This window comes from Danio aesculapii, chromosome 4, assembly GCF_903798145.1.
Source record: "Danio aesculapii chromosome 4, fDanAes4.1, whole genome shotgun sequence".
NCBI classification, from domain to species: domain Eukaryota; kingdom Metazoa; phylum Chordata; class Actinopteri; order Cypriniformes; family Danionidae; genus Danio; species Danio aesculapii.
The window spans coordinates 14,204,969-14,225,063 of NC_079438.1; the positions used below are offsets into that span (position 1 = coordinate 14,204,969).

The 20,095-nt window shown below is 49.5% G+C and overlaps 34 non-coding genes across 34 annotated transcripts; all 34 read left to right on the top strand.

The window, feature by feature from the left end:
- The first annotated feature begins 2,856 nt into the window (after positions 1-2,856).
- On the top strand, positions 2,857-2,938 carry trnas-uga (transfer RNA serine (anticodon UGA)). Its single transcript has one exon. It is a non-coding gene; the product is annotated as a tRNA-Ser (tRNA).
- A 1,075-nt stretch (positions 2,939-4,013) lies between these two features.
- Positions 4,014-4,086, top strand: trnak-uuu (transfer RNA lysine (anticodon UUU)). Its single transcript has one exon. It is a non-coding gene; the product is annotated as a tRNA-Lys (tRNA).
- Positions 4,087-4,370: 284 nt separating this feature from the next.
- Positions 4,371-4,452, top strand: trnas-aga (transfer RNA serine (anticodon AGA)). Its single transcript has one exon. It is a non-coding gene; the product is annotated as a tRNA-Ser (tRNA).
- A 150-nt stretch (positions 4,453-4,602) lies between these two features.
- trnah-gug (transfer RNA histidin (anticodon GUG)) lies at positions 4,603-4,674 on the top strand. The gene has a single exon. It is a non-coding gene; the product is annotated as a tRNA-His (tRNA).
- Positions 4,675-4,802: 128 nt separating this feature from the next.
- Positions 4,803-4,884, top strand: trnas-gga (transfer RNA serine (anticodon GGA)). The gene has a single exon. It is a non-coding gene; the product is annotated as a tRNA-Ser (tRNA).
- Positions 4,885-5,316: 432 nt separating this feature from the next.
- trnak-uuu (transfer RNA lysine (anticodon UUU)) lies at positions 5,317-5,389 on the top strand. The gene has a single exon. It is a non-coding gene; the product is annotated as a tRNA-Lys (tRNA).
- A 631-nt stretch (positions 5,390-6,020) lies between these two features.
- Positions 6,021-6,092, top strand: trnah-gug (transfer RNA histidin (anticodon GUG)). Its single transcript has one exon. It is a non-coding gene; the product is annotated as a tRNA-His (tRNA).
- A 128-nt stretch (positions 6,093-6,220) lies between these two features.
- Positions 6,221-6,302, top strand: trnas-uga (transfer RNA serine (anticodon UGA)). The gene has a single exon. It is a non-coding gene; the product is annotated as a tRNA-Ser (tRNA).
- A 1,076-nt stretch (positions 6,303-7,378) lies between these two features.
- trnak-uuu (transfer RNA lysine (anticodon UUU)) lies at positions 7,379-7,451 on the top strand. The gene has a single exon. It is a non-coding gene; the product is annotated as a tRNA-Lys (tRNA).
- A 284-nt stretch (positions 7,452-7,735) lies between these two features.
- trnas-aga (transfer RNA serine (anticodon AGA)) lies at positions 7,736-7,817 on the top strand. Its single transcript has one exon. It is a non-coding gene; the product is annotated as a tRNA-Ser (tRNA).
- A 264-nt stretch (positions 7,818-8,081) lies between these two features.
- Positions 8,082-8,153, top strand: trnah-gug (transfer RNA histidin (anticodon GUG)). The gene has a single exon. It is a non-coding gene; the product is annotated as a tRNA-His (tRNA).
- Positions 8,154-8,281: 128 nt separating this feature from the next.
- On the top strand, positions 8,282-8,363 carry trnas-uga (transfer RNA serine (anticodon UGA)). The gene has a single exon. It is a non-coding gene; the product is annotated as a tRNA-Ser (tRNA).
- Positions 8,364-9,440: 1,077 nt separating this feature from the next.
- trnak-uuu (transfer RNA lysine (anticodon UUU)) lies at positions 9,441-9,513 on the top strand. The gene has a single exon. It is a non-coding gene; the product is annotated as a tRNA-Lys (tRNA).
- A 286-nt stretch (positions 9,514-9,799) lies between these two features.
- trnas-aga (transfer RNA serine (anticodon AGA)) lies at positions 9,800-9,882 on the top strand. The gene has a single exon. It is a non-coding gene; the product is annotated as a tRNA-Ser (tRNA).
- A 268-nt stretch (positions 9,883-10,150) lies between these two features.
- trnah-gug (transfer RNA histidin (anticodon GUG)) lies at positions 10,151-10,222 on the top strand. Its single transcript has one exon. It is a non-coding gene; the product is annotated as a tRNA-His (tRNA).
- A 128-nt stretch (positions 10,223-10,350) lies between these two features.
- Positions 10,351-10,432, top strand: trnas-uga (transfer RNA serine (anticodon UGA)). The gene has a single exon. It is a non-coding gene; the product is annotated as a tRNA-Ser (tRNA).
- A 1,076-nt stretch (positions 10,433-11,508) lies between these two features.
- Positions 11,509-11,581, top strand: trnak-uuu (transfer RNA lysine (anticodon UUU)). The gene has a single exon. It is a non-coding gene; the product is annotated as a tRNA-Lys (tRNA).
- Positions 11,582-11,865: 284 nt separating this feature from the next.
- trnas-aga (transfer RNA serine (anticodon AGA)) lies at positions 11,866-11,947 on the top strand. Its single transcript has one exon. It is a non-coding gene; the product is annotated as a tRNA-Ser (tRNA).
- Positions 11,948-12,211: 264 nt separating this feature from the next.
- On the top strand, positions 12,212-12,283 carry trnah-gug (transfer RNA histidin (anticodon GUG)). Its single transcript has one exon. It is a non-coding gene; the product is annotated as a tRNA-His (tRNA).
- Positions 12,284-12,411: 128 nt separating this feature from the next.
- trnas-uga (transfer RNA serine (anticodon UGA)) lies at positions 12,412-12,493 on the top strand. The gene has a single exon. It is a non-coding gene; the product is annotated as a tRNA-Ser (tRNA).
- Positions 12,494-13,327: 834 nt separating this feature from the next.
- Positions 13,328-13,409, top strand: trnas-aga (transfer RNA serine (anticodon AGA)). The gene has a single exon. It is a non-coding gene; the product is annotated as a tRNA-Ser (tRNA).
- Positions 13,410-13,559: 150 nt separating this feature from the next.
- trnah-gug (transfer RNA histidin (anticodon GUG)) lies at positions 13,560-13,631 on the top strand. The gene has a single exon. It is a non-coding gene; the product is annotated as a tRNA-His (tRNA).
- A 128-nt stretch (positions 13,632-13,759) lies between these two features.
- Positions 13,760-13,841, top strand: trnas-gga (transfer RNA serine (anticodon GGA)). The gene has a single exon. It is a non-coding gene; the product is annotated as a tRNA-Ser (tRNA).
- Positions 13,842-14,273: 432 nt separating this feature from the next.
- Positions 14,274-14,346, top strand: trnak-uuu (transfer RNA lysine (anticodon UUU)). The gene has a single exon. It is a non-coding gene; the product is annotated as a tRNA-Lys (tRNA).
- A 631-nt stretch (positions 14,347-14,977) lies between these two features.
- Positions 14,978-15,049, top strand: trnah-gug (transfer RNA histidin (anticodon GUG)). Its single transcript has one exon. It is a non-coding gene; the product is annotated as a tRNA-His (tRNA).
- A 128-nt stretch (positions 15,050-15,177) lies between these two features.
- trnas-uga (transfer RNA serine (anticodon UGA)) lies at positions 15,178-15,259 on the top strand. The gene has a single exon. It is a non-coding gene; the product is annotated as a tRNA-Ser (tRNA).
- Positions 15,260-16,335: 1,076 nt separating this feature from the next.
- On the top strand, positions 16,336-16,408 carry trnak-uuu (transfer RNA lysine (anticodon UUU)). The gene has a single exon. It is a non-coding gene; the product is annotated as a tRNA-Lys (tRNA).
- Positions 16,409-16,692: 284 nt separating this feature from the next.
- On the top strand, positions 16,693-16,774 carry trnas-aga (transfer RNA serine (anticodon AGA)). Its single transcript has one exon. It is a non-coding gene; the product is annotated as a tRNA-Ser (tRNA).
- Positions 16,775-17,038: 264 nt separating this feature from the next.
- Positions 17,039-17,110, top strand: trnah-gug (transfer RNA histidin (anticodon GUG)). Its single transcript has one exon. It is a non-coding gene; the product is annotated as a tRNA-His (tRNA).
- Positions 17,111-17,238: 128 nt separating this feature from the next.
- Positions 17,239-17,320, top strand: trnas-uga (transfer RNA serine (anticodon UGA)). Its single transcript has one exon. It is a non-coding gene; the product is annotated as a tRNA-Ser (tRNA).
- An 833-nt stretch (positions 17,321-18,153) lies between these two features.
- On the top strand, positions 18,154-18,235 carry trnas-aga (transfer RNA serine (anticodon AGA)). The gene has a single exon. It is a non-coding gene; the product is annotated as a tRNA-Ser (tRNA).
- Positions 18,236-18,385: 150 nt separating this feature from the next.
- trnah-gug (transfer RNA histidin (anticodon GUG)) lies at positions 18,386-18,457 on the top strand. The gene has a single exon. It is a non-coding gene; the product is annotated as a tRNA-His (tRNA).
- A 128-nt stretch (positions 18,458-18,585) lies between these two features.
- Positions 18,586-18,667, top strand: trnas-gga (transfer RNA serine (anticodon GGA)). The gene has a single exon. It is a non-coding gene; the product is annotated as a tRNA-Ser (tRNA).
- A 1,076-nt stretch (positions 18,668-19,743) lies between these two features.
- Positions 19,744-19,816, top strand: trnak-uuu (transfer RNA lysine (anticodon UUU)). Its single transcript has one exon. It is a non-coding gene; the product is annotated as a tRNA-Lys (tRNA).
- Positions 19,817-20,095: the final 279 nt, after the last annotated feature.

Consider the following 20,095-nt stretch of genomic DNA (forward strand, 5'->3'; position numbering starts at 1 on the left):
CAGAGAGTGTCTGGTGTGCCGTGTCGCGGCTTCGAGCGGCGCATCCGGTGCCTCAGCAAAAGTTCATTCAGTGTGCGTGGTTATTAGTTTCTGTGTACAAGCTCGGCACTTGAAACTAGCACACAGTTGGCTGTAAAACTGTACAAAGACACATATGATTTTGTACTCTCTGCTTGGTCTGTGTCCGAGTCGTACATGTACGACTGATTGCTGAACCTCTCACTCCTGCTCCTTCTCTGTCTGCCTGTCAGACTCTGTTGCAAATGCAGAGCGGGTGAGCTCATGGCCCCGCCCCTTGTTACGTTGGCGGGAAGCCGAAACTAATTTACATGTAAAGCAACACATCCATAAATCAGCGAACTGTGGACACGCCCCCAACATGACACTTTTTAACACATTATAATAAAAAAATCTGAATTGTGTTTTAAACTGAACCTAAACTGGCACACTCAGAAGAACCATAATATTAATATTAAATCATAAAAAATAGGTAAACTATGTGCCCTTTAAAGTAAAATAACTGTCTACTGAAAGTTAGGTTAAATGCAACAAATAGTTAATTGAACACTCTTAGATTGTACCTAACCCTAATTTTATATTTGATTAAAGTTCATGTTAAAATATCTTGCGTTGCTACTTATAGGCATCTGAATGTTTACTCAAAGTCTATTCATAAACTGGATAACAACTACATGCAGACAATAACAACAAACATCTTGGTGGTCAATGTTCTGAAAACTTGTTGAGGATTTGTTGCATATCTACTAATACATTGCTGAACATCTGTTGAAGATTTGTTGCATATCTACTGATACACTGTTGAACATCTAGAACCTAATTAGGTAACACTTATCTTACCGAAAGTTTAATAAATGTTTACATGCTGTAGACATTGTATTGATTGCCTAAGAACATTTAAAGACAATCTACAGATACTATCCAGATGAAAGTAAACAGATAAGAACTTGAAAAGTAATTTACGGTCAGCAGACTATCTAAAGGGGGACCATCAAAATAAAGTGTTACCCGGTTCCTTTTCGTTGGCATCTTGTTGAAGGCATACAAAAAATCCATGCCAAATGATTGCCGAAATGGCCCAGTGGCCAAGGGATAAGGCATCAACCTCCAGGGCTTGGGATTGTTGGTTCAAATGCCATCTAGGTTGTCTTTGAAGGTCTCACTTCAATTTGGGAGCAATGTTTGGTGGATGAAACACGGTAGCTGTGAAAACCTTCTTGAGATGTGTTTGCATGTCATTAACTTCCTGCATTGCCATGCATGTTACCTCTTATGACTAAAAGGGTAACGAGATACCTAACGCGAAAGGCCATTTCGAATCCTGCATGGTGCCTACAGAGAGGAGACGGTGTAAAAAGACGGTGTAAAAATGGTGCTTACATATAAAGCTGGTGGGTTGTTCAAGATCCGTAAACAAATCTATCAACCGAATCATTGCCGCTCCTTTTTTTGTCTGTATAGTTGTACATGTTAGACTGATTTAGATCAGAAGTCCACTAAATGTTCATTAAGTAAAGTCACAGCAAAAGCTGCTACAATTAACATAAAAACATCATGGATAGCACAGCACCGCTGCTTTTTCTATGACTGTCGTAGGACTCGTCCGGGATTTGAACCCGGGACCTCTCGCAATCAAAGCGAGAATCACACCCCTAGACCAACGAGCCCAGTAGAAGCAGTTTGCAGTGCCACAAAAAATTCTGTGAGACCGATCCAATCTACTCTTTGTTTATGTTGTTTTTGTTACGTGTGTCAGCAACTCCCTGGAGGCATATTACAGTTCACAGTAAGTATAAAACAGTCCAGTGGCCTAATGGATAAGGCACCAGCCTTCGAAGCTGGGGATTGTGGGTTTAAAGTACCAACTGGGTTGTCTTTGATGCAGTTCCTTTTAGGTTGACTGTGCAAGACAATCCAGTATTACCTTTAAAAAGCTAGGTTCATACCCTTAGGTCAAAAAGACATGACAATGGAAAACTCCTCAGAGAAGCTGTTTTGTCATTAGGTGTACACATCAGATCGTCTGGATGCAATATGGCATAGGGATCCTAAAGAACTGTTTTCTGAGTAACAAGAACTTCCTGAGCCATACATCAGATATGACAAAGGCTAGTGTTGACCCAGTGGCCTAATGGATAAGGCAGGGGATTGTGGGTTCAAGTCCCATCTGGGTTGTCTTTGTTGGGTTACATTTAAGTTGTGTGAAACAATTCCGACTGGTCTTCTCAAAACTTAGGCGTGATGATCTGAGGACAATAGTTAGCTTCGAATTCTCAGACTTGCTGCACACTTCAAATAAGATTCATCCAATTCATCCGATGGACTAGAAATCCATTGGGGCTTCCCCGTGCAGGTTTGAATCCTGCCAACTATGTTGTTTTGCACGTCCACTTATGTTGTTGTTCTCTTTTCTTCCAAGCCTCCTATACGTAATTGCAATCCTCCTCTGCATCTCACAAACAAGCCCCTGTCACTTAGTGACCAGGCAGCTGTGGGTGAGTGACAGTGGTTTGCCGCGACCGTACAGTCATCCGTACTCTGTGTTGTGGCCAGAGAAATCCCAGTTTGAATCCCGGTCACAAACCAGTGTCCCTTAGTGTCCAGGCAGCTGCAGAGCTTTTCGGTGAGTGAGCGGTGTGCCGTGATCGTATAGTGGACAGTACTCTGTGTTGTGGCCGCAGCAACCCCGGATCGAATCTGGGTCACGGCAGCGTGTTCCTGTTAACTGCGAGCAATGCTTGTGCTGCTTTTTACAACCTCAGGCCATTTATGCCCCAACTGTGCTGCGTTCAATGTTGCCCACATTCAGCAGAAAAAGTCAACGTGCTGCCACCTTGCGTAGTCGTGGCCGAGAGGTTAAGGCGATGGACTTGAAATCCATTGGGGTCTCCCCGCGCAGGTTCGAACCCTGCCGACTACGGAACAGCTAGCTGCTTTTGCTTTTTCTCTCTGTGAGAGGAACTGTGGCTTTTGCGACGTTTGGTTGCGGGCCTGCGTGTTTAATCCCATATTGAATAATTCAAGTCCAGCGACTAGTCGCAATTTAGCTTTTTTTGTAGTCCCTACACTCTGATGTTGCCTAGAGAAACGTTCAATAAATCGACAGCAACATCTTGTACGGCTCATAAGATTGGGATTTTATAGTTTTTTTTCCAAGTCGCCCAGTCCGTTTTGGCTGTCCCTTTGTGGCACATTTTCCCCACTCCATCTGCTTCTGGAGAGTTGCTTTATGCACAGCTCTTTTCAAGACTGATGCTAGCACAGTTCCAAAAGGCCCAGGCGAAATGTGCTTTTGGCCATGCTTTTGGACCATGGCTTTGGTAACACCTGATGACTTCAAGGTCTTTCACGGTGCAGCTCAGCAGTGGCATGGCACAGCTCTGAAACGCTGTTTCCTGGAGGACGCCTGCATCTGTTTTTTTTTAAGAGGACGCAGGTCTGTGTCCAGGGTTCAAGTCCCTGTTCGGGCGAAGGCCTGTCTGTTTGTCAGAGACCTCGTTGTTCTTTTCATATCACTTGGTGGCTGTCCATTGTGGTGTGGCCTGCGAGAGCACGTTGCTCTGAATTCAGATCATCAGCTTGTGTGGAAAGAGTGCCCATGAAGTTAGCTGAGTTTGTTAGATTGGAGAGCTATGCTGTCCCTGCTTCCCAGAGATTGTACGGAAAAGTTGCACTAGAGCTAGTGCACCTTCCTCTACCCCTGTTGACCCTGTGCTTGGTTGCCACCTCACCTCACACCTCCAAAAGGCCCAGGCGAAATGTGCTTTTGGCCATGATTTTGGACCATGGCTTTGGTAACACCTAATGACTTCAAGGTCTTTCACGGTGCAGCTCAGCAGTGGCATGGCACAGCTCTGAAACGCCGTTTCCTGGAGGACGCCTGCATCTGGTTTTTTTAAGAGGACGCAGGTCTGTGCTGTGATGAGAAAGTGTTGTTAGCCGGCAAGGGGCTTGCAAAGGTCCAACTCCGCAAACAGGTGCCTCGGCAGACAGGAGCCCGGATAGCTCAGTCGGTAGAGCATCAGACTTTTAATCTGAGGGTCCAGAGTTCAAGTCCCTGTTCGGGCGAAGGCCTGTCTGTTTGTCAGAGACCTCGTTGTTCTTTTCATATCACTTGGTGGCTGTCCATTGTGGTGTGGCCTGCGAGAGCACGTTGCTCTGAATTCAGATCATCAGCTTGTGTGGAAAGAGTGCCCATGAAGTTAGCTGAGTTTGTTAGATTAGAGAGCTATGCTGTCCCTGCTTCCCAGAGATTGTACGGAAAAGTTGCACTAGAGCTAGTGCACCTTCCTCTACCCCTGTTGACCCTGTGCTTGGTTGCCACCTCAGCAGGAGAGAGAAAGCAGACGTCTGTAGTCGTGGCCGAGTGGTTAAGGCGATGGACTAGAAATCCATTGGGGTTTCCCCGCGCAGGTTCGAATCCTGCCGACTACGTTGTTTTGCACGTCCACTTATGTTGTTGTTCTTGTACAGTCATCCGTACTCTGTGTTGTGGCCAGAGAAATCCCAGTTTGAATCACGGTCACAAACCAGTGTCCCTTAGTGTCCAGGCAGCTACAGAGCTTATCGGCGAGCGAGCGGTGTGCCGTGATCGTATAGTGGTCAGTACTCTGTGTTGTGGCCGCAGCAACCCCGGTTCGAATCCGGGTCACGGCAGCGTGTTCCTGTTAACTGCGAGCAATGCTTGTGCTGCTTTTTACAACCTCAGGCCATTTATGCCCCAACTGTGCTGCGTTCAATGTTGCCCACATTCAGTAGAAAAAGTCAACGAGCTGCGACCATGCGTAGTCATGGCCGAGAGGTTAAGGCGATGGACTGGAAATCCATTGGGGTCTCCCCGCGCAGGTTCGAACCCTGCCGACTATGGAACAGCCAGCTGCTTTTGCTTTTTCTCTCTGTGAGAGGAACTGTGGCTTTTGCGACGTTTGGTTGCGGGCCTGCGTGTTTAATCCCATATTGAATAATTCAAGTCCAGCGACTAGTCGCAATTTAGCTTTTTTTGTAGTCCCTACACTCTGATGTTGCCTAGAGAAACGTTCAATAAATCGACAGCAACATCTTGTATGGCTCATCAAGATTGGGATTTGATAGTTTTTTTTCCAAGTCGCCCAGTCCGTTTTGGCTGTCCCTTTGTGGCACATTTTCCCCACTCCATCTGCTTCTGGAGAGTTGCTTTATGCACAGCTCTTTTCAAGACTGATGCTAGCACAGTTCCAAAAGGCCCAGGCGAAAGTGTTGTTAGCCGGCAAGGGGCTTGCAGAGGTCCAACTCCGCAAACAGGTGCCTCAGCAGACAGGAGCCCGGATAGCTCAGTCGGTAGAGCATCAGACTTTTAATCTGAGGGTCCAGGGTTCAAGTCCCTGTTCGGGCGAAGGCCTGTCTGTTTGTCTGAGACCTCGTTGTTCTTTTCATATCACTTGGTGGCTGTCCATTGTGGTGTGGCCTGCGAGAGCACGTTGCTCTGAATTCAGATCATCAGCTTGTGTGGAAAGAGTGCCCATGTTAGTTAGCTGACTTTGTTAGATTAGAGAGCTATGCTGTCCCTGCTTCCCAGAGATTGTACGGAAAAGTTGCACTAGAGCTAGTGCACCTTCCTCTACCCCTGTTGACCCTGTGCTTGGTTGCCACCTCAGCAGGAGAGAGAAAGCAGACGTCTGTAGTCGTGGCTGAGTGGTTAAGGCGATGGAATAGAAATCCATTGGGGTTTCCCCGCGCAGGTTCGAATCCTGCCGACTACGTTGTTTTGCACGTCCACTTATGATGTTGTTCTCTTTTCTTTCAAGCCTCCTATACGTAATTGGAATCCTCCTCTGCAACTCACAAACAAGCCCCTGTCACTTAGTGACCAGGCAGCTGTGGGTGAGCGACAGTGGTTTGCCGCGACCGTACAGTCATCCGTACTCTGTGTTGTGGCCAGACAAATCCCAGTTTGAATCATGGTCACAAACCAGAGTCCCTTAGTGTCCAGGCAGCTGCAGAGGTTATCGGTGAGCGAGCGGTGTGCCGTGATCGTATAGTGGTCAGTACTCTGTGTTGTGGCCGCAGCAACCCCGGTTCGAATCCGGGTCACGGCAGCGTGTTCCTGTTAACTGCGAGCAATGCTTGTGCTGCTTTTTACAACCTCAGGCCATTTATGCCCCAACTGTGCTGCGTTCAATGTTGCCCACATTCAGCAAAAAAAGTCAATGAGCTGCCACCATGCGTAGTCGTGGCCGAGAGGTTAAGGTGATGGACTTGAAATCCATTGGGGTCTCCCCGCGCAGGTTCGAACCCTGCCGACTACGGAACAGCCAGTTGCTTTTGCTTTTTCTCTCTGTGAGAGGAACTGTGGCTTTTGCGACGTTTGGTTGCGGGCCTGCGTGTTTAATCCCATATTGAATAATTCAAGTCCAGCGACTAGTCGCAATTTAGCTTTTTTTTGTAGTCCCTACACTCTGATGTTGCCTAGAGAAACGTTCAATAAATCGACAGCAACATCTTGTACGGCTCATAAGATTGGGATTTGATAGTTTTTTTTCCAAGTCGCCCAGTCCGTTTTGGCTGTCCCTTTGTGGCACATTTTCCCCACTCCATCTGCTTCTGGAGAGTTGCTTTATGCACAGCTCTTTTCAAGACTGATGCTAGCACAGTTCCAAAAGGCCCAGGCGAAATGTGCTTTTGGCCATGCTTTTGGACCATGGCTTTGGTAACACCTAATGACTTCAAGGTCTTTCACGGTGCAGCTCAGCAGTGGCATGGCACAGCTCTGAAACGCCGTTTCCTGGAGGACGCCTGCATCTGTTTTTTTTTAAGAGGACGCAGGTCTGTGTCCAGGGTTCAAGTCCCTGTTCGGGCGAAGGCCTGTCTGTTTGTCAGAGACCTCGTTGTTCTTTTCATATCACTTGGTGGCTGTCCATTGTGGTGTGGCCTGCGAGAGCACATTGCTCTGAATTCAGATCATCAGCTTGTGTGGAAAGAGTGCCCATGAAGTTAGCTGAGTTTGTTAGATTAGAGAGCTATGCTGTCCCTGCTTCCCAGAGATTGTACGGAAAAGTTGCACTAGAGCTAGTGCACCTTCCTCTACCCCTGTTGACCCTGTGCTTGGTTGCCACCTCACCTCACACCTCCAAAAGGCCCAGGCGAAATGTGCTTTTGGCCATGCTTTTGGACCATGGCTTTGGTAACACCTAATGACTTCAAGGTCTTTCACGGTGCAGCTCAGCAGTGGCATGGCACAGCTCTGAAACGCCGTTTCCTGGAGGATGCCTGCATCTGGTTTTTTTAAGAGGACGCAGGTCTGTGCTGTGATGAGAAAGTGTTGTTAGCCGGCAAGGGGCTTGCAGAGGTCCAACTCCGCAAACAGGTGCCTCGGTAGACAGGAGCCCGGATAGCTCAGTAGGTAGAGCATCAGACTTTTAATCTGAGGGTCCAGGGTTCAAGTCCCCGTTCGGGCGTAGGCCTGTCTATTTGTCAGAGACCTCGTTGTTCTTTTCATATCACTTGGTGGCTGTCCATTGTGGTGTGGCCTGCGAGAGCACGTTGCTCTGAATTCAGATCATCAGCTTGTGTGGAAAGAGTGCCCATGAAGTTAGCTGAGTGTGTTAGATTAGAGAGCTATGCTGTCCCTGCTTCCCAGAGATTGTACGGCAAAGTTGCACAAGAGCTAGTGCACCTTCCTCTACCCCTGTTGACCCTGTGCTTGGTTGCCACCTCAGCAGGAGAGAGAAAGCAGACGTCTGTAGTCGTGGCCGAGTGGTTAAGGCGATGGACTAGAAATCCATTGGGGTTTCCCCGCGCAGGTTCGAATCCTGCCGACTACGTTGTTTTGCACGTCCACTTATGTTGTTGTTCTCTTTTCTTTCAAGCCTCCTATACGTAATTGGAATCCTCCTCTGCAACTCACAAACAAGCCCCTGTCACTTAGTGACCAGGCAGCTGTGGGTGAGCGACAGTGGTTTGCCGCAACCGTACAGTCATCCGTACTCTGTGTTGTGGCCAGAGAAATCCCAGTTTGAATCACGGTCACAAACCAGTGTCCCTTAGTGTCCAGGCAGCTGCAGAGGTTATCGGTGAGCGAGCGGTGTGCCGTGATCGTATAGTGGTCAGTACTCTGTGTTGTGGCCGCAGCAACCCCGGTTCGAATCCGGGTCACGGCAGCGTGTTCCTGTTAACTGCGAGCAATGCTTGTGCTGCTTTTTACAACCTCAGGCCATTTATGCCCCAACTGTGCTGCGTTCAATGTTGCCCACATTCAGCAGAAAAAGTCTACGAGCTGCAACCATGCGTAGTCGTGGCCGAGAGGTTGAGGCGATGGACTTGAAATCCATTGGGGTCTCCCCGCGCAGGTTCGAACCCTGCCGACTACGGAACAGCTAGCTGCTTTTGCTTTTTCTCTCTGTGAGAGGAACTGTGGCTTTTGCGACGTTTGGTTGCGGGCCTGCGTGTTTAATCCCATATTGAATAATTCAAGTCCAGCGACTAGTCGCAATTTAGCTTTTTTTTGTAGTCCCTACACTCTGATGTTGCCTAGAGAAATGTTCAATAAATCGACAGCAACATCTTGTACGGCTCATAAGATTGGGATTTGATAGTTTTTTTTCCAAGTCGCCCAGTCCGTTTTGGCTGTCCCTTTGTGGCACATTTTCCCCACTCCATCTGCTTCTGGAGAGTTGCTTTATGCACAGCTCTTTTCAAGACTGATGCTAGCACAGTTCCAAAAGGCCCAGGCGAAATGTGCTTTTGGCCATGCTTTTGGACCATGGCTTTGGTAACACCTAATGACTTCAAGGTCTTTCACGGTGCAGCTCAGCAGTGGCATGGCACAGCTCTGAAACGCCGTTTCCTGGAGGACGCCTGCATCTGGTTTTTTTAAGAGGACGCAGGTCTGTGTCCAGGGTTCAAGTCCCTGTTCGGGCAAAGGCCTGTCTGTTTGTCAGAGACCTCGTTGTTCTTTTCATATCACTTGGTGGCTGTCCATTGTGGTGTGGCCTGCGAGAGCACGTTGCTCTGAATTCAGATCATCAGCTTGTGTGGAAAGAGTGCCCATGAAGTTAGCTGAGTTTGTTAGATTAGAGAGCTATGCTGTCCCTGCTTCCCAGAGATTGTACGGAAAAGTTGCACTAGAGCTAGTGCACCTTCCTCTACCCCTGTTGACCCTGTGCTTGGTTGCCACCTCACCTCACACCTCCAAAAGGCCCAGGCGAAATGTGCTTTTGGCCATGCTTTTGGACCATGGCTTTGGTAACACCTAATGACTTCAAGGTCTTTCACGGTTGCAGCTCAGCAGTGGCATGGCACAGCTCTGAAACGCCGTTTCCTGGAGGATGCCTGCATCTGGTTTTTTTAAGAGGACGCAGGTCTGTGCTGTGATGAGAAAGTGTTGTTAGCCGGCAAGGGGCTTGCAGAGGTCCAACTCCGCAAACAGGTGCCTCAGCTAGACAGGAGCCCGGATAGCTCAGTAGGTAGAGCATCAGACTTTTAATCTGAGGGTCCAGGGTTCAAGTCCCTGTTCGGGCGTAAGGCCTGTCTATTTGTCAGAGACCTCGTTGTTCTTTTCATATCACTTGGTGGCTGTCCATTGTGGTGTGGCCTGCGAGAGCACGTTGCTCTGAATTCAGATCATCAGCTTGTGTGGAAAGAGTGCCCATGTAGTTAGCTGACGTGTGTTAGATTAGAGAGCTATGCTGTCCCTGCTTCCCAGAGATTGTACGGCAAAGTTGCACTAGAGCTAGTGCACCTTCCTCTACCCCTGTTGACCCTGTGCTTGGTTGCCACCTCAGCAGGAGAGAGAAAGCAGACGTCTGTAGTCGTGGCCTGAGTGGTTAAGGCGATGGACTAGAAATCCATTGGGGTTTCCCCGCGCAGGTTCGAATCCTGCCGACTACGTTGTTTTGCACGTCCACTTATGATTGTTGTTCTCTTTTCTTTCAAGCCTCCTATACGTAATTGGAATCCTCCTCTGCAACTCACAAACAAGCCCCTGTCACTTAGTGACCAGGCAGCTGTGGGTGAGCGACAGTGGTTTGCCGCGAACCGTACAGTCATCCGTACTCTGTGTTGTGGCCAGAGAAATCCCAGTTTGAATCACTGGTCACAAACCAGTAGTCCCTTAGTGTCCAGGCAGCTGCAGAGGTTATCGGTGAGCGAGCGGTGTGCCGTGATCGTATAGTGGTCAGTACTCTGTGTTGTGGCCGCAGCAACCCCGGTTCGAATCCGGGTCACGGCAGCGTGTTCCTGTTAACTGCGAGCAATGCTTGTGCTGCTTTTTACAACCTCAGGCCATTTATGCCCCAACTGTGCTGCGTTCAATGTTGCCCACATTCAGCAGAAAAAGTCAATGAGCTGCCACCATGCGTAGTCGTGGCCGAGAGGTTAAGGCGATGGACTTGAAATCCATTGGGGTCTCCCCACGCAGGTTCGAACCCTGCCGACTACGGAACAGCTAGCTGCTTTTGCTTTTTCTCTCTATGAGAGGAACTGTGGCTTTTGCGACGTTTGGTTGCGGGCCTGCGTGTTTAATCCCATATTGAATAATTCAAGTCCAGCGACTAGTCGCAATTTAGCTTTTTTTTGTAGTCCCTACACTCTGATGTTGCCTAGAGAAACGTTCAATAAATCGACAGCAACATCTTGTACGGCTCATAAGATTGGGATTTGATAGTTTTTTTTTCCAAGTCGCCCAGTCCGTTTTGGCTGTCCCTTTGTGGCACATTTTCCCCACTCCATCTGCTTCTGGAGAGTTGCTTTATGCACAGCTCTTTTCAAGACTGATGCTAGCACAGTTCCAAAAGGCCCAGGCGAAATGTGCTTTTGGCCATGCTTTTGGACCATGGCTTTGGTAACACCTAATGACTTCAAGGTCTTTCACGGTGCAGCTCAGCAGTGGCATGGCACAGCTCTGAAACGCCGTTTCCTGGAGGACGCCTGCATCTGTTTTTTTTAAGAGGACGCAGGTCTGTGTCCAGGGTTCAAGTCCCTGTTCGGGCAAAGGCCTGTCTGTTTGTCAGAGACCTCGTTGTTCTTTTCATATCACTTGGTGGCTGTCCATTGTGGTGTGGCCTGCGAGAGCACGTTGCTCTGAATTCAGATCATCAGCTTGTGTGGAAAGAGTGCCCATGAAGTTAGCTGAGTTTGTTAGATTAGAGAGCTATGCTGTCCCTGCTTCCCAGAGATTGTACGGAAAAGTTGCACTAGAGCTAGTGCACCTTCCTCTACCCCTGTTGACCCTGTGCTTGGTTGCCACCTCACCTCACACCTCCAAAAGGCCCAGGCGAAATGTGCTTTTGGCCATGCTTTTGGACCATGGCTTTGGTAACACCTAATGACTTCAAGGTCTTTCACGGTGCAGCTCAGCAGTGGCATGGCACAGCTCTGAAACGCCGTTTCCTGGAGGATGCCTGCATCTGGTTTTTTTAAGAGGACGCAGGTCTGTGCTGTGATGAGAAAGTGTTGTTAGCCGGCAAGGGGCTTGCAGAGGTCCAACTCCGCAAACAGGTGCCTCGGTAGACAGGAGCCCGGATAGCTCAGTAGGTAGAGCATCAGACTTTTAATCTGAGGGTCCAGGGTTCAAGTCCCCGTTCGGGCGTAGGCCTGTCTATTTGTCAGAGACCTCGTTGTTCTTTTCATATCACTTGGTGGCTGTCCATTGTGGTGTGGCCTGCGAGAGCACGTTGCTCTGAATTCAGATCATCAGCTTGTGTGGAAAGAGTGCCCATGAAGTTAGCTGAGTGTGTTAGATTAGAGAGCTATGCTGTCCCTGCTTCCCAGAGATTGTACGGCAAAGTTGCACAAGAGCTAGTGCACCTTCCTCTACCCCTGTTGACCCTGTGCTTGGTTGCCACCTCAGCAGGAGAGAGAAAGCAGACGTCTGTAGTCGTGGCCGAGTGGTTAAGGCGATGGACTAGAAATCCATTGGGGTTTCCCCGCGCAGGTTCGAATCCTGCCGACTACGTTGTTTTGCACGTCCACTTATGTTGTTGTTCTCTTTTCTTTCAAGCCTCCTATACGTAATTGGAATCCTCCTCTGCAACTCACAAACAAGCCCCTGTCACTTAGTGACCAGGCAGCTGTGGGTGAGCGACAGTGGTTTGCCGCAACCGTACAGTCATCCGTACTCTGTGTTGTGGCCAGAGAAATCCCAGTTTGAATCACGGTCACAAACCAGTGTCCCTTAGTGTCCAGGCAGCTGCAGAGGTTATCGGTGAGCGAGCGGTGTGCCGTGATCGTATAGTGGTCAGTACTCTGTGTTGTGGCCGCAGCAACCCCGGTTCGAATCCGGGTCACGGCAGCGTGTTCCTGTTAACTGCGAGCAATGCTTGTGCTGCTTTTTACAACCTCAGGCCATTTATGCCCCAACTGTGCTGCGTTCAATGTTGCCCACATTCAGCAGAAAAAGTCTACGAGCTGCAACCATGCGTAGTCGTGGCCGAGAGGTTGAGGCGATGGACTTGAAATCCATTGGGGTCTCCCCGCGCAGGTTCGAACCCTGCCGACTACGGAACAGCTAGCTGCTTTTGCTTTTTCTCTCTGTGAGAGGAACTGTGGCTTTTGCGACGTTTGGTTGCGGGCCTGCGTGTTTAATCCCATATTGAATAATTCAAGTCCAGCGACTAGTCGCAATTTAGCTTTTTTTTGTAGTCCCTACACTCTGATGTTGCCTAGAGAAATGTTCAATAAATCGACAGCAACATCTTGTACGGCTCATAAGATTGGGATTTGATAGTTTTTTTTCCAAGTCGCCCAGTCCGTTTTGGCTGTCCCTTTGTGGCACATTTTCCCCACTCCATCTGCTTCTGGAGAGTTGCTTTATGCACAGCTCTTTTCAAGACTGATGCTAGCACAGTTCCAAAAGGCCCAGGCGAAATGTGCTTTTGGCCATGCTTTTGGACCATGGCTTTGGTAACACCTAATGACTTCAAGGTCTTTCACGGTGCAGCTCAGCAGTGGCATGGCACAGCTCTGAAACGCCGTTTCCTGGAGGACGCCTGCATCTGGTTTTTTTAAGAGGACGCAGGTCTGTGTCCAGGGTTCAAGTCCCTGTTCGGGCAAAGGCCTGTCTGTTTGTCAGAGACCTCGTTGTTCTTTTCATATCACTTGGTGGCTGTCCATTGTGGTGTGGCCTGCGAGAGCACGTTGCTCTGAATTCAGATCATCAGCTTGTGTGGAAAGAGTGCCCATGAAGTTAGCTGAGTTTGTTAGATTAGAGAGCTATGCTGTCCCTGCTTCCCAGAGATTGTACGGAAAAGTTGCACTAGAGCTAGTGCACCTTCCTCTACCCCTGTTGACCCTGTGCTTGGTTGCCACCTCAGCAGGAGAGAGAAAGCAGACGTCTGTAGTCGTGGCCGAGTGGTTAAGGCGATGGACTAGAAATCCATTGGGGTTTCTCCGCGCAGGTTCGAATCCTGCCGACTACGTTGTTTTGCACGTCCACTTATGTTGTTGTTCTCGTACAGTCATCCGTACTCTGTGTTGTGGCCAGAGAAATCCCAGTTTGAATCACGGTCACAAACCAGTGTCCCTTAGTGTCCAGGCAGCTACAGAGCTTATCGGCGAGCGAGCGGTGTGCCGTGATCGTATAGTGGTCAGTACTCTGTGTTGTGGCCGCAGCAACCCCGGTTCGAATCCGGGTCACGGCAGCGTGTTCCTGTTAACTGCGAGCAATGCTTGTGCTGCTTTTTACAACCTCAGGCCATTTATGCCCCAACTGTGCTGCGTTCAATGTTGCCCACATTCAGTAGAAAAAGTCAACGAGCTGCGACCATGCGTAGTCATGGCCGAGAGGTTAAGGCGATGGACTGGAAATCCATTGGGGTCTCCCCGCGCAGGTTCGAACCCTGCCGACTATGGAACAGCCAGCTGCTTTTGCTTTTTCTCTCTGTGAGAGGAACTGTGGCTTTTGCGACGTTTGGTTGCGGGCCTGCGTGTTTAATCCCATATTGAATAATTCAAGTCCAGCGACTAGTCGCAATTTAGCTTTTTTTGTAGTCCCTACACTCTGATGTTGCCTAGAGAAACGTTCAATAAATCGACAGCAACATCTTGTATGGCTCATCAAGATTGGGATTTGATAGTTTTTTTTCCAAGTCGCCCAGTCCGTTTTGGCTGTCCCTTTGTGGCACATTTTCCCCACTCCATCTGCTTCTGGAGAGTTGCTTTATGCACAGCTCTTTTCAAGACTGATGCTAGCACAGTTCCAAAAGGCCCAGGCGAAAGTGTTGTTAGCCGGCAAGGGGCTTGCAGAGGTCCAACTCCGCAAACAGGTGCCTCAGCAGACAGGAGCCCGGATAGCTCAGTCGGTAGAGCATCAGACTTTTAATCTGAGGGTCCAGGGTTCAAGTCCCTGTTCGGGCGAAGGCCTGTCTGTTTGTCTGAGACCTCGTTGTTCTTTTCATATCACTTGGTGGCTGTCCATTGTGGTGTGGCCTGCGAGAGCACGTTGCTCTGAATTCAGATCATCAGCTTGTGTGGAAAGAGTGCCCATGTTAGTTAGCTGACTTTGTTAGATTAGAGAGCTATGCTGTCCCTGCTTCCCAGAGATTGTACGGAAAAGTTGCACTAGAGCTAGTGCACCTTCCTCTACCCCTGTTGACCCTGTGCTTGGTTGCCACCTCAGCAGGAGAGAGAAAGCAGACGTCTGTAGTCGTGGCTGAGTGGTTAAGGCGATGGAATAGAAATCCATTGGGGTTTCCCCGCGCAGGTTCGAATCCTGCCGACTACGTTGTTTTGCACGTCCACTTATGATGTTGTTCTCTTTTCTTTCAAGCCTCCTATACGTAATTGGAATCCTCCTCTGCAACTCACAAACAAGCCCCTGTCACTTAGTGACCAGGCAGCTGTGGGTGAGCGACAGTGGTTTGCCGCGACCGTACAGTCATCCGTACTCTGTGTTGTGGCCAGACAAATCCCAGTTTGAATCATGGTCACAAACCAGAGTCCCTTAGTGTCCAGGCAGCTGCAGAGGTTATCGGTGAGCGAGCGGTGTGCCGTGATCGTATAGTGGACAGTACTCTGTGTTGTGGCCGCAGCAACCCCGGTTCGAATCCGGGTCACGGCAGCGTGTTCCTGTTAACTGCGAGCAATGCTTGTGCTGCTTTTTACAACCTCAGGCCATTTATGCCCCAACTGTGCTGCGTTCAATGTTGCCCACATTCAGCAAAAAAAGTCAATGAGCTGCCACCATGCGTAGTCGTGGCCGAGAGGTTAAGGTGATGGACTTGAAATCCATTGGGGTCTCCCCGCGCAGGTTCGAACCCTGCCGACTACGGAACAGCCAGTTGCTTTTGCTTTTTCTCTCTGTGAGAGGAACTGTGGCTTTTGCGACGTTTGGTTGCGGGCCTGCGTGTTTAATCCCATATTGAATAATTCAAGTCCAGCGACTAGTCGCAATTTAGCTATTTTTTGTAGTCCCTACACTCTGATGTTGCCTAGAGAAACGTTCAATAAATCGACAGCAACATCTTGTACGGCTCATAAGATTGGGATTTGATAGTTTTTTTTCCAAGTCGCCCAGTCCGTTTTGGCTGTCCCTTTGTGGCACATTTTCCCCACTCCATCTGCTTCTGGAGAGTTGCTTTATGCACAGCTCTTTTCAAGACTGATGCTAGCACAGTTCCAAAAGGCCCAGGCGAAATGTGCTTTTGGCCATGCTTTTGGACCATGGCTTTGGTAACACCTAATGACTTCAAGGTCTTTCACGGTGCAGCTCAGCAGTGGCATGGCACAGCTCTGAAACGCCGTTTCCTGGAGGACGCCTGCATCTGTTTTTTTTTAAGAGGACGCAGGTCTGTGTCCAGGGTTCAAGTCCCTGTTCGGGCGAAGGCCTGTCTGTTTGTCAGAGACCTCGTTGTTCTTTTCATATCACTTGGTGGCTGTCCATTGTGGTGTGGCCTGCGAGAGCACATTGCTCTGAATTCAGATCATCAGCTTGTGTGGAAAGAGTGCCCATGAAGTTAGCTGAGTTTGTTAGATTAGAGAGCTATGCTGTCCCTGCTTCCCAGAGATTGTACGGAAAAGTTGCACTAGAGCTAGTGCACCTTCCTCTACCCCTGTTGACCCTGTGCTTGGTTGCCACCTCACCTCACACCTCCAAAAGGCCCAGGCGAAATGTGCTTTTGGCCATGCTTTTGGACCATGGCTTTGGTAACACCTAATGACTTCAAGGTCTTTCACGGTGCAGCTCAGCAGTGGCATGGCACAGCTCTGAAACGCCGTTTCCTGGAGGATGCCTGCATCTGGTTTTTTTAAGAGGACGCAGGTCTGTGCTGTGATGAGAAAGTGTTGTTAGCCGGCAAGGGGCTTGCAGAGGTCCAACTCCGCAAACAGGTGCCTCGGTAGACAGGAGCCCGGATAGCTCAGTAGGTAGAGCATCAGACTTTTAATCTGAGGGTCCAGGGTTCAAGTCCCCGTTCGGGCGTAGGCCTGTCTATTTGTCAGAGACCTCGTTGTTCTTTTCATATCACTTGGTGGCTGTCCATTGTGGTGTGGCCTGCGAGAGCACGTTGCTCTGAATTCAGATCATCAGCTTGTGTGGAAAGAGTGCCCATGAAGTTAGCTGAGTGTGTTAGATTAGAGAGCTATGCTGTCCCTGCTTCCCAGAGATTGTACGGCAAAGTTGCACAAGAGCTAGTGCACCTTCCTCTACCCCTGTTGACCCTGTGCTTGGTTGCCACCTCAGCAGGAGAGAGAAAGCAGACGTCTGTAGTCGTGGCCGAGTGGTTAAGGCGATGGACTAGAAATCCATTGGGGTTTCCCCGCGCAGGTTCGAATCCTGCCGACTACGTTGTTTTGCACGTCCACTTATGTTGTTGTTCTCTTTTCTTTCAAGCCTCCTATACGTAATTGGAATCCTCCTCTGCAACTCACAAACAAGCCCCTGTCACTTAGTGACCAGGCAGCTGTGGGTGAGCGACAGTGGTTTGCCGCAACCGTACAGTCATCCGTACTCTGTGTTGTGGCCAGAGAAATCCCAGTTTGAATCACGGTCACAAACCAGTGTCCCTTAGTGTCCAGGCAGCTGCAGAGGTTATCGGTGAGCGAGCGGTGTGCCGTGATCGTATAGTGGTCAGTACTCTGTGTTGTGGCCGCAGCAACCCCGGTTCGAATCCGGGTCACGGCAGCGTGTTCCTGTTAACTGCGAGCAATGCTTGTGCTGCTTTTTACAACCTCAGGCCATTTATGCCCCAACTGTGCTGCGTTCAATGTTGCCCACATTCAGCAGAAAAAGTCTACGAGCTGCAACCATGCGTAGTCGTGGCCGAGAGGTTGAGGCGATGGACTTGAAATCCATTGGGGTCTCCCCGCGCAGGTTCGAACCCTGCCGACTACGGAACAGCTAGCTGCTTTTGCTTTTTCTCTCTGTGAGAGGAACTGTGGCTTTTGCGACGTTTGGTTGCGGGCCTGCGTGTTTAATCCCATATTGAATAATTCAAGTCCAGCGACTAGTCGCAATTTAGCTTTTTTTGTAGTCCCTACACTCTGATGTTGCCTAGAGAAATGTTCAATAAATCGACAGCAACATCTTGTACGGCTCATAAGATTGGGATTTGATAGTTTTTTTTCCAAGTCGCCCAGTCCGTTTTGGCTGTCCCTTTGTGGCACATTTTCCCCACTCCATCTGCTTCTGGAGAGTTGCTTTATGCACAGCTCTTTTCAAGACTGATGCTAGCACAGTTCCAAAAGGCCCAGGCGAAATGTGCTTTTGGCCATGCTTTTGGACCATGGCTTTGGTAACACCTAATGACTTCAAGGTCTTTCACGGTGCAGCTCAGCAGTGGCATGGCACAGCTCTGAAACGCCGTTTCCTGGAGGACGCCTGCATCTGGTTTTTTTAAGAGGACGCAGGTCTGTGTCCAGGGTTCAAGTCCCTGTTCGGGCAAAGGCCTGTCTGTTTGTCAGAGACCTCGTTGTTCTTTTCATATCACTTGGTGGCTGTCCATTGTGGTGTGGCCTGCGAGAGCACGTTGCTCTGAATTCAGATCATCAGCTTGTGTGGAAAGAGTGCCCATGAAGTTAGCTGAGTTTGTTAGATTAGAGAGCTATGCTGTCCCTGCTTCCCAGAGATTGTACGGAAAAGTTGCACTAGAGCTAGTGCACCTTCCTCTACCCCTGTTGACCCTGTGCTTGGTTGCCACCTCAGCAGGAGAGAGAAAGCAGACGTCTGTAGTCGTGGCCGAGTGGTTAAGGCGATGGACTAGAAATCCATTGGGGTTTCTCCGCGCAGGTTCGAATCCTGCCGACTACGTTGTTTTGCACGTCCACTTATGTTGTTGTTCTCGTACAGTCATCCGTACTCTGTGTTGTGGCCAGAGAAATCCCAGTTTGAATCACGGTCACAAACCAGTGTCCCTTAGTGTCCAGGCAGCTACAGAGCTTATCGGCGAGCGAGCGGTGTGCCGTGATCGTATAGTGGTCAGTACTCTGTGTTGTGGCCGCAGCAACCCCGGTTCGAATCCGGGTCACGGCAGCGTGTTCCTGTTAACTGCGAGCAATGCTTGTGCTGCTTTTTACAACCTCAGGCCATTTATGCCCCAACTGTGCTGCGTTCAATGTTGCCCACATTCAGTAGAAAAAGTCAACGAGCTGCGACCATGCGTAGTCATGGCCGAGAGGTTAAGGCGATGGACTGGAAATCCATTGGGGTCTCCCCGCGCAGGTTCGAACCCTGCCGACTATGGAACAGCCAGCTGCTTTTGCTTTTTCTCTCTGTGAGAGGAACTGTGGCTTTTGCGACGTTTGGTTGCGGGCCTGCGTGTTTAATCCCATATTGAATAATTCAAGTCCAGCGACTAGTCGCAATTTAGCTTTTTTTGTAGTCCCTACACTCTGATGTTGCCTAGAGAAACGTTCAATAAATCGACAGCAACATCTTGTATGGCTCATCAAGATTGGGATTTGATAGTTTTTTTTCCAAGTCGCCCAGTCCGTTTTGGCTGTCCCTTTGTGGCACATTTTCCCCACTCCATCTGCTTCTGGAGAGTTGCTTTATGCACAGCTCTTTTCAAGACTGATGCTAGCACAGTTCCAAAAGGCCCAGGCGAAATGTGCTTTTGGCCATGCTTTTGGACCATGGCTTTGGTAACACCTAATGACTTCAAGGTCTTTCACGGTGCAGCTCAGCAGTGGCATGGCACAGCTCTGAAACGCCGTTTCCTGGAGGACGCCTGCATCTGTTTTTTTTTAAGAGGACGCAGGTCTGTGTCCAGGGTTCAAGTCCCTGTTCGGGCGAAGGCCTGTCTGTTTGTCAGAGACCTCGTTGTTCTTTTCATATCACTTGGTGGCTGTCCATTGTGGTGTGGCCTGCGAGAGCACGTTGCTCTGAATTCAGATCATCAGCTTGTGTGGAAAGAGTGCCCATGAAGTTAGCTGAGTTTGTTAGATTAGAGAGCTATGCTGTCCCTGCTTCCCAGAGATTGTACGGAAAAGTTGCACTAGAGCTAGTGCACCTTCCTCTACCCCTGTTGACCCTGTGCTTGGTTGCCACCTCACCTCACACCTCCAAAAGGCCCAGGCGAAATGTGCTTTTGGCCATGCTTTTGGACCATGGCTTTGGTAACACCTAATGACTTCAAGGTCTTTCACGGTGCAGCTCAGCAGTGGCATGGCACAGCTCTGAAACGCCGTTTCCTGGAGGACGCCTGCATCTGGTTTTTTTAAGAGGATGCAGGTCTGTGCTGTGATGAGAAAGTGTTGTCAGCCGGCAAGGGGCTTGCAGAGGGCCAACTCCGCAAACAGGTGCTTCTGCCGACAGAAGCCCGGTTAGCTCAGTCGGTAGAGCATCAGACTTTTAATCTGAGGGTCCAGGGTTCAAGTCCCTGTTCGGGCGAAGACCTGTCTGTTTGTCAGAGACGTCATTGTTCTTTTCATATCACTTGGTGGCTGTCCATTGTGGTGTGGCCTGCGAGAGCACGTTGCTCTGAATTCAGATCATCAGCTTTTGTGGAAAGAGTGCCCATGAAGTTAGCTGAGTGTGTTAGATTAGAGAGCTATGCTGTCCCTCCTTCCCAGAGATTGTACGGAAAAGTTGCACTAGAGCTAGTGCACCTTCCTCTACCCCTGTTGACCTTGTGCTTGGTTGCCACCTCAGCAGGAGAGAGAAAGCAGA